Source organism: Mustela nigripes, chromosome 1 (genome assembly GCF_022355385.1).
Source record: "Mustela nigripes isolate SB6536 chromosome 1, MUSNIG.SB6536, whole genome shotgun sequence".
NCBI lineage: Eukaryota > Metazoa > Chordata > Mammalia > Carnivora > Mustelidae > Mustela > Mustela nigripes.
In genome coordinates, this window is record NC_081557.1 from 126,132,191 (window position 1) to 126,146,586 (window position 14,396).

The 14,396-nt window shown below is 38.3% G+C and overlaps 1 non-coding gene across 1 annotated transcript; it reads left to right on the forward strand.

Annotated features, from left to right (window-relative positions):
• The first annotated feature begins 5,484 nt into the window (after nt 1-5,484).
• Nucleotides 5,485-5,589, forward strand: LOC132009404 (U6 spliceosomal RNA). The gene has a single exon (XR_009401902.1). It is a non-coding gene; the product is annotated as a U6 spliceosomal RNA (small nuclear RNA).
• Nucleotides 5,590-14,396: the final 8,807 nt, after the last annotated feature.

The following is a 14,396-nucleotide window of genomic DNA, read 5'->3' on the forward strand; positions in this document are numbered from 1 at the left end:
AGTGCTTTATTTAAAACTAGACACTCTCTTGTCAGAGCCAAGACTAGAAAGTAAAATTATTTAAGTAAGAAGTTACAAGTAGCTTTCTACTGAATCATTTCAATCACTGAGACATTCATTAAATATGTATTAGCCTATACACTTCTTATGAAATTAGGTGAAGTAAAACATTACTTATATACCTTTTTCCTCTCTATTTCTCACATCTATCAACATCACCTGCAGAATGAGAAGTTTCCCTTCAAGTTATGGAAAAGCAAATGGGAATCTGATAATGATTAGTAAACTCAGTTTAAAAGGGAAAGTATTAAAATTTTTATTTACACTTTTAAAGTTATATACTTATTACAAAAAAATGTGAAAAATATTAATGAAAAGAAGGGAACTGCTTTTACCAAATTCTCTTTCAGACTTCTTCTAGGCATAAACTTTTTATAAAGCAGCAGATCCTTTCATAACATGGTTGTGGTCAAAATGTACATACAATTTTGTATCCTGTTTTCCTCACATTGGTTCACATAAACATTTTTCTGAGTTGCTAGAAACTCTGTATTTTGGGGGGTTGCACACGATTCAGCAAATGTCCACACCAAAATTTATACAGCCATTCCTCAAAGATGAGTTTTTTTTAAGTAGTAAGCTGGTATACAAATTTATTATTTGTGTTTAAGCATGTAAAACTTTCGTCAAGGGAATAAACTGCAATCCGTCGGAATGGGATAGGAACAAAGAGGAGTAGCATTCAGGAGCCTTCTGACCACTAGGTAACTAGCTCTTCAGACTAACTCTTCAAAACAGATCAAATAAAGAGTCCAATGAAAGGCCTCCTGCACTGCTTCGGTAGAGACATGGAAGTCAAGGAAACTGGGCCTCCTGGTAACTAAGTTAGAATAAATATGCATTTCTGGGAGAAGTCCCACCTATTCCACAGCCAGCAAAAAAAAAAAAAAAAAAAAAAAAAAAAAATGATCATCAAAGAAAATCTGATTTTCTGCAGCAGGAGAAAATCCAAAGTAGCTTGAGGTAAAGGGCCAAGTGCAAGTGACAAATTCTGTTGTCTAAGACGCTTGGAAGACAGGTGAGAGCCATCCCCTGGAGCGTGGAAGTTTGTTAAGGAAAAGGAAATGCAGTTGGTTTTCAAGCTCAGTGGATCAGTAAGGAAACCACTGTAATTGCTCATCAGGGTCTGCCATGTATTTATGTACATTATTTACAGGAATTACATAAACAAATTTCTTTTTTTTTTTTAACTGTTTCCCTTCTATTATGTAGCACTGGAGTTAGAGAGATATACAGAAGATTCATCCTTCCTTGACAGGCCCATCTTAAGTGAGTCCTATATCTAAACTTTCTAAACTGCCCTGAAAGATATATGGAAAATCTAACATAACTTTACTAGAAAATCTTTCCCAATTATAGTTTAAAACGTACCAGTGACCAGAGATACACCTCTGTTGAAAGCTTAGAGAAATCAGGTTAACTTACATAACCTGAAATTTTAAGGTAAAAGGTAGTGACTTTGAAAAGTGTTTTAGAATTTAAAACGACTTGGACCAATCTCTTTTAAAAATTAGTCAGAAAAGTAAACTATATAAATCCAAGATGTAAAATGTCTATAAATACTATGAAACACAAATTGCATTCTGAGAAGTTAAAAAAATATTCCAAAGAAAGCAATTTTGATGAAGCTTATTAGACAGTAGATTGATTGGTAGAGTTTCTTAATTCCCTTTCCTTTGAAGTGTGTAAGAATATGGCAGAGAATTTTCTCTAAAAAGAATTCAGGAGGAGCTTTGTAAAAGAAAAAGATGGCCTAAAGTCTAGACTGCCTCTTAAGAGTCCTTCCTGTCTACTAACACCAAATTTCATTCATTACTCATCTCCTTAGAGGTAATTCAAACAGATTAAAAAATGAAATGCTTTTTTCTTCTGTCTTCTTTTTCGCTTTGCAAACTGTTTCTAAATTAATACTTCCTGCTCCCTCCCAAGAACCCCGGAACCTTTGCAAACTGTTGTTAAATAGCTATAATTCCTTCTCGTATTCATTCAACATTCACCACCACTCCCAAGATAAGCAACACCCACTTGAAGGTATCATAGTGTCAAATGCTACAATAAAGGAAAAAGTGATTTACAGCTGGTAAACATAGGCTTCTAATTTCAGAAAACACTGCAAAAGACAGATCTTTGTTTTAGATAGGGATTGTTTTAGATAGGGATTGTTTTAGATAGGGATTGTGAGGGATTGTGACATAATAAATTTAGTACACATTGTGAACTGTTAGTACTTCAAAGCCTCATTCTATTACACTATATACAACTGAACTGATAACTTATTTTCCACTTCTCCGTGGGACTAAACAATACTTAAAATAATTACTAAACCTGCCAAATTTTTAAAAATTTATATATTCATTTTCTTGTGCAATTTCAGTTTGTTGGAGTCAATTATAGCAATGATTTATGATTTACTCTGGTAAATTTCCATGGTTTTTTGCAAAGAAAAACTCAAAGAATTTTGGCAAAAGCATGATGTACTGCAAAAGATACAATACGTATATCAAGTTCAGAATGCTGGGAAGTAGACTCAAAGGAAACACCCATCTTTCCCTCCATCTTTCCAGAAGAAATCGCTGCACAAGCGGTAACTAAGGATCTATATAATCTAGTACTCTTAAAGGTATTTGTTTCTTAGTTAAGAAATACATTAAATTGAGTAACAAAGGAGAGAAAACAAAATCCACAAGATTCTCCTTGATTTAAGTCATCCAAATCATTGGCTTTACCAAATAGCCATAACAACCCCATTAACACAGTTCCATCTTCCCACTGCTAAGAGATATTCTTGATTCCGTATACAGTTGTTACATATTTTAAATAAAAGATCTTTTAAGGTTTAAAATCTCTAGTTACATAGTCAGTGGGGCAATGATCCAAACTCGGACACTAACAGTGGTGTCTGACTAATGCAAATGAAAATATTTATAGTTTCCCAATTAATCAAAGGAATACTTGATCTAAGACTGAACCACAGTACCCATAATCATACACAATCTCCTTAGTTAACAAAATCTTACTAACCAGCAAGAATCTACATCGCAATTTTCATGATTTTAAAGTTTATTTGTTTTGCAGGGTTTTTTGGTTTTGTTTTGTTTTGTTTTTTAAGGAATCAAAGGGGGATCCAGCTCAGGCAGCACAGAGAGTTAGTTCCTGCCCAATGACTGGCGATTTTTGGGAAAGTACAGTGGAGAGTTCATCACCAAATGGATTTTAACATCCCAGTGGGTGGTTCTCAAATTTCAGTACGTATCAGCATTGCTGTGGTTAGGCTGAAGTGTCTCTTATTTTAGCAGAGGTGATTCAGATGCCCAGCCAAGCTTTCGAACCACTGATCCAGACTGGACATTCAAGATCCTTTTCATTTCATCCTAGGAATTACCTTCTAATGTCCCTTACCTAATCAAATCTAAATTACAACATGAGTTGTCCTCAATTTCTATGACTCCCTATAGCCTTCATTTTCAGCAACAATTCACTGTCCAGCTCAGTCTCCCCTGATCCTCGGGAGAGGAAAGAGGGGTCAGCTCCACCAGGAAGAAACCCAGTGGCTCAGAAAGACCTGAATTCAATTACTTAGTTCAATGATATCTCAATTTCCTTAGAGAAAAAGAACGTTTCGACTCTTCAAATAAACTGCTGTAACAGCTGGACCTAGATGAAATGCATGACACTGCTTCCGCTCTGGAAGATCCTCATTCTTCAAAAAATACCGTGGGAAATCTGCTGACAATTTCCTGTAGCCTGACCAACACTAATTCCCAATGATGTCAACCATTTCCTCTCCATGTGGTTTTGCAAAGCCCTTTGTCATGGCAAAATCTGTTCTTGAAGGGAAACTGCTAAGATATATTTTGCTCTTAAGGTATCTCATATGCCCAGAGAAGTGCCTGGAATACAGTAGGCATACAATAAATATCTGTTAAATGAATGAATGGTTTCCTGCCACATAAAGTATGTGATCTGTATCACTGCCATGGACATAATAAATTTAGTACAGAGCCCTCTGCAAAATATCAAAGGAGCTATCTTTGTGCATTATTGATCTACCACAGAGTTGAGTTCCATTTTATAAACATATACATCAATGAAACTTAAGCACAGCATTATTCAGGTTTCTTAACCTGTACCATAATTCAATTCTAATAGGATTTTTAATATTTGTTTATAAATTTAGACCATCTGATGCCAGCTAATATGAGATGGCCCTAGACTTTACCCTAATATATTTTCAAGCATGATCACATTCATAAGACTCTCTATCCTTAGGTATACAAGCACAATCCTAATGCAACCCTCTGCCACCCGAATGGTATCGCTGTTTCTGAAAAGGTTTCCCTGGGTGGGCATCTCCAGTTTCATGCTGACTCATCAACTGAACACTCTTTCTACATACATCAGAAGCAAAAAGCCAGCTCTATTTAAATAGAGCTTAGATTACATGAATTAAAACTACAGGTTTTACTTATGCAGAGGTAGACTCTATCCAATAAAGATGATCACTAAAAGCTGTCTGTCAATCAAATTTTATAAACTGAATTATAATCTAAAGTACTGGGGGAGGTACATCTGAGTGGCTCAGCCAGTTAAGTGTCTGACTCTTGATTTCAGCTCAAGTATGATCTCAGAGTTGTGAGTTCAAGCCCCACATTAGGCTCCATGCTGCATGTGGAGGCTGCTTAAATTCTCTCTCTCCCTCTCCCTCTCCCCCCCCCCACCTAAAAAAAAGCACTAGAGGAGCTTCTCTGTCAGTTGATGCCAGCCTATGATACTGTCTTTTGTAATGACAAAAAAGAAAGAGAGGTAAATTTGTAAAAGTAAATCATTTTATTACCAACAAATTTGTCACTTTTGCTTTTAAAGTAGTATTTTGTTGCACCATCTTGAGGAGGCCCTTTTGGATAGGATTCATGTTTTATTTATTTATTTTTAAAAGATTTTATTTATTTATTTATTTATTTGTCAGAGAGAGAGAGAGAAAGAGCACATACAAGCAGGCAGAGTGGCAGGCAGAGGCAAAGAGAGAAGCAGGCTCCCCACTAAGCAAGGAGCGCAATGCAGGACTTGATCCTAGGACCCTGGCATCATGACCTGAGCCGAAGGCAGTGGCTTAACCAACTGAGCCACCCAGGTGTTCCTGGATTCATTTTAAAGGGAGAGACTAAGGCATTAAAAAACCCACACACAATATTTATCAGCCAAGTGAATTTTGCCTAAATTCTTTCTTCCACTGAATAGACATTTATTGAAATGTTCTTTAAGCCAAACATTGAGCAATAGAGAACTGGACAGGCCTAGCCCTGGCCTCAGAAAGTTGATGTTCAAGAAGGAAATGTGAACAGTAAGAAAATATTTATAAGTACAATAGGTGTTAAGAAAGAAATCCAGATTGATATGGCAATATTTAAAATGATATCTTCAAATGCTTGCTTTGGCAGAACATATACTAAAATTGGAATAATACAGAGAAGATTAGCATGGCCTCTATGCAAGGATAATGCGCAAGTTCATAAAGAATTCCATGTTTTAAAAATAAAGGTCTTCCTGGGGATACCACATTAAGGCTGAGACCTGAACAATGAGTGACAGTTGGCCAAGCAGTAAGAAGAAACAGCATGCTCTTGGTTCAGAGGCAAGAGAAAGATTGTCACATAAAAGGAACTGAACAAAGCCCAGTAAGGCCCACATAGAGAAGTGATGAAAGAGGACAGAGAATGCGGGAGTGGAGACTGAAGGTATGGTTAGGATTCAGTTTGTCGAGGTCCCTGCCATTGGGTGAGATCTTTGAGACTTATTCCTGAGAACAGTAGAAAACCACTGAAAAGGGTAAAGCAGGTATCAAGGTGATAGTTTCATGAACACATATAAAGCAAATAACACTCAGCCAACTCTTATAAGAGCCATCTGTTACAGCCTAAGGAGACCTCCAAGGAGCAGAACCAGAGATATACAGCCTGGTAGGCAGCGAGTTGATTTTAAGCAGTGAGACCAAGTAACAGAGGAGGGAACTCGGATGAGTGACATGAAGGAGTGAAAGCCAATCCAAAGGTTCTCTACTGAGCTGACCTCCCTTGTGGGAAGCAGATCTCCATTCCACAAGGACAACTTCAAGAAGTCATAATGAGGGTGCCTTGGCTTCTTTTAGCCAAAGGGTGGAAAAAGGGAGTGTTGACCTCCCATTTCCAATAGGTCCAGATACTCACATGCATCTAAACAGTTAAAATCATACACACTTATGTAATAAGGTGGCCCCAGGATTGAGCAAGAGGCATTTGTGCAACTGAAGCAGGGGCTAATAGTTCCCCATAGCTGACTGTAACACAAGACGGAAATTAAAAAGTGAGATAAGAACATGTGAGGCAGGACAGAAGAGATCAGATATGTCACCCAATTTACCATTCACTCAAGAACTGGCTATAAATCTGGAATGATTTATCATCTATGGGAAGAGCCCACATAAAGCATTTGGAATATAGGTGCTAGAGAGAACTGGTCCTCTAGTGTCAAGTTCTGTCCATAATGAACACTATTATCTTTCTGAACGACACTATGTGCCTGACTCTGTGCAAAGCCCTTACAATGTCACATGTAATCCTCTCAACAATCCTACAAGGGGGTACTGACATTATAATCGTACCATACATTATTGCTATGGAGCAAATTATTCCGAATTCAGTAGCTCAAAACAATCAACATTTATTATCTCTCTCAGTCCCTGTACATCAGAAATAGGGAAATGACTTGACTGGATGTATGTAGCTGACACTCTGGCCAGAACACTGGCCAAGTTTGCAGATATCTGAAGGCTTCACCAGGACTAGAGTATGTGCTTCCAAGATGGCTCACTTCACAGTACTCACTGTTGGCAGGAAACCTCTGTTCTTGCCATATGGGCTGTGCCTAGGACTGCCTGAATATCCTTACAACATGGCTGCCAGCTTTCCCCAGTCTAACCAATTCAAGAGAAAGCACAAGGCAGAAGCCACAATGTCTGATTACCTAGCCTCAGAAGTCACACACCATCATTTCCACAATATCTCGTTTGTTGAACAAGTCAACCTTATTCAACATGGGAAGGGACTGCATGCAGCACCAACACTAGGAGGCAGGGATCATTGGAGCCATCTTGGAGGCTGGCTGCCACAATCATCATTTTACACATGAGGCTACTGGAGCCCGGAAAGGTAAACTGACTTTCCTGAAGTCACATGGCAAGTTGAACTGGGTTCTCTCCAACTACAAGTCCTATGTCTTTAATCTCTTTACTATAATGTCTCTTTAAGTAAACTGATACTTAAAGCCACATAGGGAAACATTTAATCTAAAATAATATCAAGAAAAAAAAAAACCTGGAGCCTACCAATAGACTTAATTTGGCACGAATTTCTGACTCTAGCTTCCTTCATCTACAGACTCAACTGTCAGATTCATAAACACAGGTGTACTTGTGCCAGAATTAATCAAATGCGGCATGGCATCATGTAAAGAAAAAAGGAACAATCTGAAAAAGTTTAATTTAGTAAAATAAACTGACTTCAAAGCAGCCCAGAAGGTTTCAATACAACCCACAAAAAAAAAAAAAGGGGGGGGGGAAGAAGAAGGAAAAGATTAAGGATGTGATAATAAGACATGAATAACCATCCTGTCTTCTCTATGGGATGGGGGCAGGGATTGCTTTCTTCTTTGTATTTACAAGACATGGAAACCAAAGGCCTCATGACTAAATGTTGCTATAAATCATCCAAGATGCCCAACTCAAGTACTTTGTGGGAGGCTGGGGTTATAGTCCTCAGCAGCATAACGCTGTGTAGTTAAATCAAAATGAAAACTGAGGAGCATAGAATAGGTAGACTGAAGGATATTCTCCACCTATACCTATGTGGTGTCAACACAGGACCCCATCACATCCATCTTAATGAACCACTGGTATTAGACTAGAAAGATAAAAGGAACAACACTTACCATTCTTTAGTCCAGGCAATATCAAAGACATTGCTACTTAAGTCATATTCAGAAAATGCAGGGACAGTATTCTCGGTGTAGAGAGTGAAACTGTATTCTCGTGACCTCTTTATCCATCACGCAAGTCCTAGCTTAGATTGCCCCACGCATCTCCAGGCCTCCCTGCCAATGGGGAAAGCCAGGATGTAATCTGTCCCAGTTCCCATTGAGGAGACTGTCAACCTCACTCTCTACCCCTCCCACAGACCTGTCCCCATCATCTGTCCCACTACCAGAACAATACCCCATTGTTTAATGTAAGTAACAGTCTCAGAGCTTCATGTGCTGCTTCTTTTCAACTACAGCCCTTCTGAAAGCTTTTGCTCTCTGTACTTCTTTCTCTATTATGAAAGTTAACAAAAAGCAGCATATCATGGGCTGAGATCCATGCAGTAAATTAAAGCCAGTCCACACTCAATGGTTTCCAGCAGTTTTTTGTATCTGCAGACCAGGCCTACAAACTCAATCATTTTCATTCATTTCAACTTTTGTTACAAAGCGTTAGGAATGGAATAAATTAGCCAGCTCATCTTTCCCTCTCTTTTATAAAAGCACAGAGTACTATTTCTTTAGAACATTTCATGGAATAGACACCATTTCTTATAGAAAAGCAGCCTGACAAACAGGGTAAGGGATTCTAAGAGTGTTCAGTAAGATTTCAAAGGAGATAGGAATGTTAGACAAACAGAGGCAGGGGCTCTGACCCAATAAAGCACCTTGAACTTCCCAAGGTCTTTGATCTTAAAAAGTGAAACTTTGGAACATCACTATAACAGCCTCCTGGAATATTTCCAGTATTATTATTTTTTGCTCAGAAAATGGAATCTTCAAAACTCTGACTAATACACATAAATCATATCAACTGTTTTCCATCCCATTTCCCTATCCCATACCATTTCAGATACACTCATGCTAACCCTCAGAAATACATTGCTACAAAGGACAGATACTAGAAGGAGGAAAACAGTCCAATAGAAACACTGTGTGTCAAGTGTAAGACAATTACAAAAATAAGCTTTTAACTTGAGCTGTTTGAGTCAGGGGGCATTGGGCAGAGGGAAACCATGAAGCGGGGAAAAAAGAAGTAAAAAGGGCAGGGTTTCCAAGGAATAACGGAGGCATGCTCCAAGCAATTAAACTTGAAAATCAAATTTGGTTCCCACCTAAAGCTAGGAGTATCTATAAAATTCTTTCCACAATATCGGCAGTGAGTGGCTATAATGAGACACAGTGAAGTTTAAGCTCTGGGGTCCCTCATTTGCATGAAGCCCTTCCAAGAACGTCTCTGTTCCTAATTTTATATTTGTAATTTTGAGTTCTTTTCCCTAAACAGGGCCTCCCAAATTGTTTAAGATTTAGGGCCCTTGAAATTTGGATTCCTTTCTGAGCCACACATTTTCAGAAGTATCTCTTCCTCATTTCTACCAATAGAAGCAAAAGCAAAGAGAAACAAAAATAGCTAAAGCATTTAAAGATACTTAGAGCTGGTTACCCAATGGCTATGCTTGAAATCCTTCAAAGGTTTCCCATGACACTTTGAATAAAATCCAGACTCCAGTGGTTTGCAAAGGCCTCCATGATCTGGCTCCTTATTCTTCAATTCCATGTTATTCCAGGCTCCCTCTGACCCCTGTACGACTTCCAGTCACACCGCCCTCCTTGTAGCTCCTCCACGTCCTCCTATCTCAAATCCTATCTCAAATCCTCTCCCTACTATTTCTGCTATTGAACCTCTCTTGTTCTGCCTTGTCTCACTGCTGGCTCCATACCTTTTTAGGGGTTCTCTGGTCCTCCCTGATGATTAAGGTATCATATTCTCTACCTCCTTACCCCCACTCTTGGGTTCTCTATCACACTCCACACTCTTTTCTCTTGTAGGCTTTTATACAAGTTGAGTTACGCTATTTCCTCTTTTTGCCTCTTTGATAGCTTCCATTCTCCCGTAAAATCCGGCAACCTCCATCAGGATAGCAACAGTTCTTAATTTGTTCACCACTATGGATCCAGCCCCTGTTCAGTACCTAGCTTAGAGTAGATGCCCCATAAAAATGTGAGCGAAGAATGGTGAACATGTCAGGCAACACAGTTAATCTGTCCATTCATTCATTCATTGAACTTAAGCGTTTAAGGCACAGAAAGCAATAATAACAACAGTAATAATGACTTGGGTGAGAATCTTTCCATGTCTTTGTAAGTGGACTGCTTGAATGTAATATAACACTTTTCTGGCAACTCAGGGCTATAATAATGAATGGTATATATTACATCTTATAGGCAAGGAATGCTATTCTTGGAGATTATTGATACATATCAGTTATTTCTAATTATGCTCACATGCCTGAGATTACTATAATTATTGAGTTTTTGTGCCTCCTTTCTTTGGTTTTTCTGCTTCTGTCATTGTCAGGCTGTCAAACCATCTTCTTGAATTTCTCAAAGAAACTTCCTTAAGCAAGTCACTATCTCACTCTACTTTGCTACACCTCTTCATGGGCTAGAAAGTAGGTGACAATCACGGAGAGATGTACGTGAAGTAATGGTAGACAAGATCTTCAAATTTCCCTTAGCTAATCCACTGAGTAGGACGGGAACCTATTTTAGCATTCAAGACAATCTTTACTTACTTACATGGTGGTAACTGTGATCTGGATGGAAGGCAAGCCAGGTGAGCCACCCCTGAGTAAGTGAAGTGGGCTCGATTATTAAATGCCTAAAATGCTGAGCCTCTGAAAATACGCTCAATACTTCTGGCCACCAAATGTGTGAGGATTACTCCCCACCAACCAATTCTCTAATTCTCAAATTCTCTGTAGGTGTCCTACAATTCCATTCAATTCTGACACCATCTCTCTGGAAATAGCACCGGATCCCACAGGTTGGGGGCTCTGTCCCACAAGACTTCCCCCCATTTCACATGCCAATCACAAGTCCAGGTTGTCACCTGAGCTTCTGACCTGTCACCTGAGCTACAAACTGGAAGTTCCCACGACCCCTTCCTCAGGTTCCTCAGGTTCAGCATTTCACTAGAAAGGCTACAGAACTCAGGAAAACCATAAACCTACTAAATTAACAGTTTATTATGAAAGGACATAACTCAGAATAGCCATAAAGAAGAGATGCATAGGGCAGGTTTCTGGAAAGGGGCATGGAGCTTCCAACTCCTCTCCAACCAAGTCACTCTCCCTGCATCTCCACTGTTCACCATCCTGGAAGCTCCCAGAACCCCATATTTTTAGGGACTTTTTACAGACACTTCCTATTTAGGCATGATTGATTACATCATTGGCCAGTGATGACTAATTCAAACTCCAGTCCGTCTCACCTCCCCAGGGGTCAAGTTCCAACCCTCTAATCACCTTGTTGGTTCCCTGACAACCGGCCCCCATTCCACAGTTATTAAAGGCCTTTCCATAAATCACCTCACTAACAAAACTCAGGCTGAGGGGAGCCTGTGGTGAGAAACCAGAGGTTCATTTCACCTTCATCTCTAGGGCGCTATCTCCGGACTGGCAGAGACCAAATATCCACGCAAAAAACAGCGCCCGTGCTCTTAGCACTTAGGAAATTACAATGGTTTTAGGAGCTATAGGCCAGTAAGACCAAACATATATTTCTTACTATAAATCAGAGTACCACACCCCCATACCCATGTGAATTGTCTGCACTTCCATTCTAAAAGAGGCGAGACACATGCAAGTTTAAATACAAATGCAAATGTTACATAGAGAAATACATTCGGATTCATTTGGAAAGAAAAGGAAACCACAGAAAAACGTTATGCACCAGGAGTATGAGCTGGGAGTTAATAATTCACAAAAAAACATACCTGAAACCGTGAAAAGACCCGGATCTAAATTGAAACAGGAAGCTGTGAAACGGAGAATCCCACGCATGCGCGCCGGGAAGAACGGAACTTAACCGAGGGACGGAGACTCCTCTCCTGACCAATGAACATCGCCAAGAATCCCTCTCCTGCGCAAGCCAATGAACTTAACGCTTGGGCTCTGGCGGGACCGCCCCCTCTTCACACTCCTTGTGCAGAAATAAAACCCACCCCAACTCGCAAAGCCTTTTTCTATGCTTGCCACAGTGTGCGTTCCCCAAGTGCAAGTCTTTTGCTATTCCCGAATAAACTTGGTTTCAGCTAATTTGAGTTTGCATTAGTTTACTTCTTTCTAAATAATGATATCTTGTCAAAAGGCTACTTTGACAAAAGTAATGGCAAGGATCAAATGTGAAGTCAAGTATACCTCAATTTAAAAAAAAAAAAAAAAAAAAAAAAAGAATAATAAAGGAGGGAAAGGGAAAAAAAGATTTTTGTGTGCTCCACCACTTAAAAAGGAAAAAAATGTCATAATCTGGGAAACATAACAGAGGTAATTGGGATATATGAATGACAACATAAACCTACAAAATGCCATCCTAATGTTTGATATGTTTATCAAATGCTGTCTACCTCCTAACTTGGAATCTTTGCTGGGCTTCTCTACCCTGTCCTCGCTCCATTTGATTAGTGCCTACTTATCCTCCAGCTGGCATTTTAAAAGCCACTTCAAAGAATTTATTTTTTACTTCCCACAGGCATCCTTAATTTTTCACTCAGACACGGCATCATAAATAACTATATAATCATTGAATGTCTTATACCCCACTGGATTATAATCTTCATGAGGGCAGCACACATTTTTTTATTCTTTGTTCTCCTCCCAGGGCCTGATCTAATGCCTGCTACAGACTTTTATTTTTATTTTGACTGTGCATAATAAATATATGTTGAATGAATACTGAATGAATGAATGCAGTCCCCAATATACTTGGAGAAGGGTGTTACACTTCATCAGGAGGCTGTCAATCAGGGGAGTAAAGAGCCACCCCTACTATACTGTGCAGCTTTACTCCCCATTCCGTGGAGGCTAGTATTTGACACCATAAAATGGAGACCAAAAAAAATCTGACTATGAAATTTCTTGTTTTCAGCTTTATGAGGTAGGAAGTAAATACAGAGCTGAAGAGATTTAGACGTGCACCTGACCATTTTATCTCTTTAATTTTCTCTTGATCTAAAAAAGAGAGGTCGACTCTTAATTGAGTCAAAAATGAAAGAGAAAACTAATTCTAAGAAGTGGGAAACAATTATACTAATATCAAAAATAAGTAGTGACATTAGGTTCAACTCTGAGCTTTCTAGAAGCCTAACTAAACAGAAACCAATGATGAATTACATACCTTATCTGAACAAAAAATACATATTATTTATTTAGGAGTTGCACATCTTCTAAGCAAGATTGTTTGTATAGATCTTTCTACAAATGACTTTAGAAAACATAATAGAAAACCCACAAGTAACTCCTATCCAAATGTTGTTTCTATGTTCACTAATACAAGTTGTCTCCACTTATCTACAGAGGATAGGCCCTATCTAAGACCCCCTGTGGATGTCTGAAACTGCAGATAGTGAACCCTATATATACCATGTTTTTTTCTGTACATACGTACCTACCATAAAATTTAATTTTTATTTAATTTAATAATCAAAGTAATTTAATTATTATTTTATTATATATAAATACATTATAATTAATACTATTAATAATACAAATAAATAAGTAAAATTTAAAATAATTAAAAAGAATAAAATTCAATTAAAATAAATTTTACATTAGGCAAAGAGAAGAGAAAGAGATTAACAATAATAACTAATAATAAAATAGAACAATTATAACAAAACACTCTAATAGTATCTTTCAAAATATCTTATTGTACTGTACTCATCCTTCTTCTCATGACAATGTAAGATGATAAAATGCCTATATGATGAGATAAAGTGAGGTAGATAATACAGGCATTATGATGAATCATTAGGCTACTAAGGACTTTATGACTATATGTCAGAAGGAGGATCATGTGCTTCTGCACTATGGTTGACCAGGGGTGATGGAAACTGCACAAAGCAAAACCTCAGACTACTGCTGTATGCATCAACATATTAGTAAATTATTTCTGTATGCATTATAAATATGCATATATACATACATGTACATTTCTGAGCTATTGCATATATAAATGTATGTGTGCATGTATATATATTCACATACATTGCAATAAACTAAATGTTTGTGTCCCCTCAAAACTCATATGTTGAAATCCTACCTTCCAGAGTGATGGTATTAGGAGTGGGCCTTTGGGATGTGATTAGGTCACTGGGTGGGGCCCTCAGAAATTAGATCAGTGCCCTTATAAAAGAGAAACCTGAGAGCTCTCTTACCCTCTTCCTACCTTAGGAGGATACAAAGAGAAGTTAGCAATCTGCAAACCAGAAAAGAGCTCTCACCAGA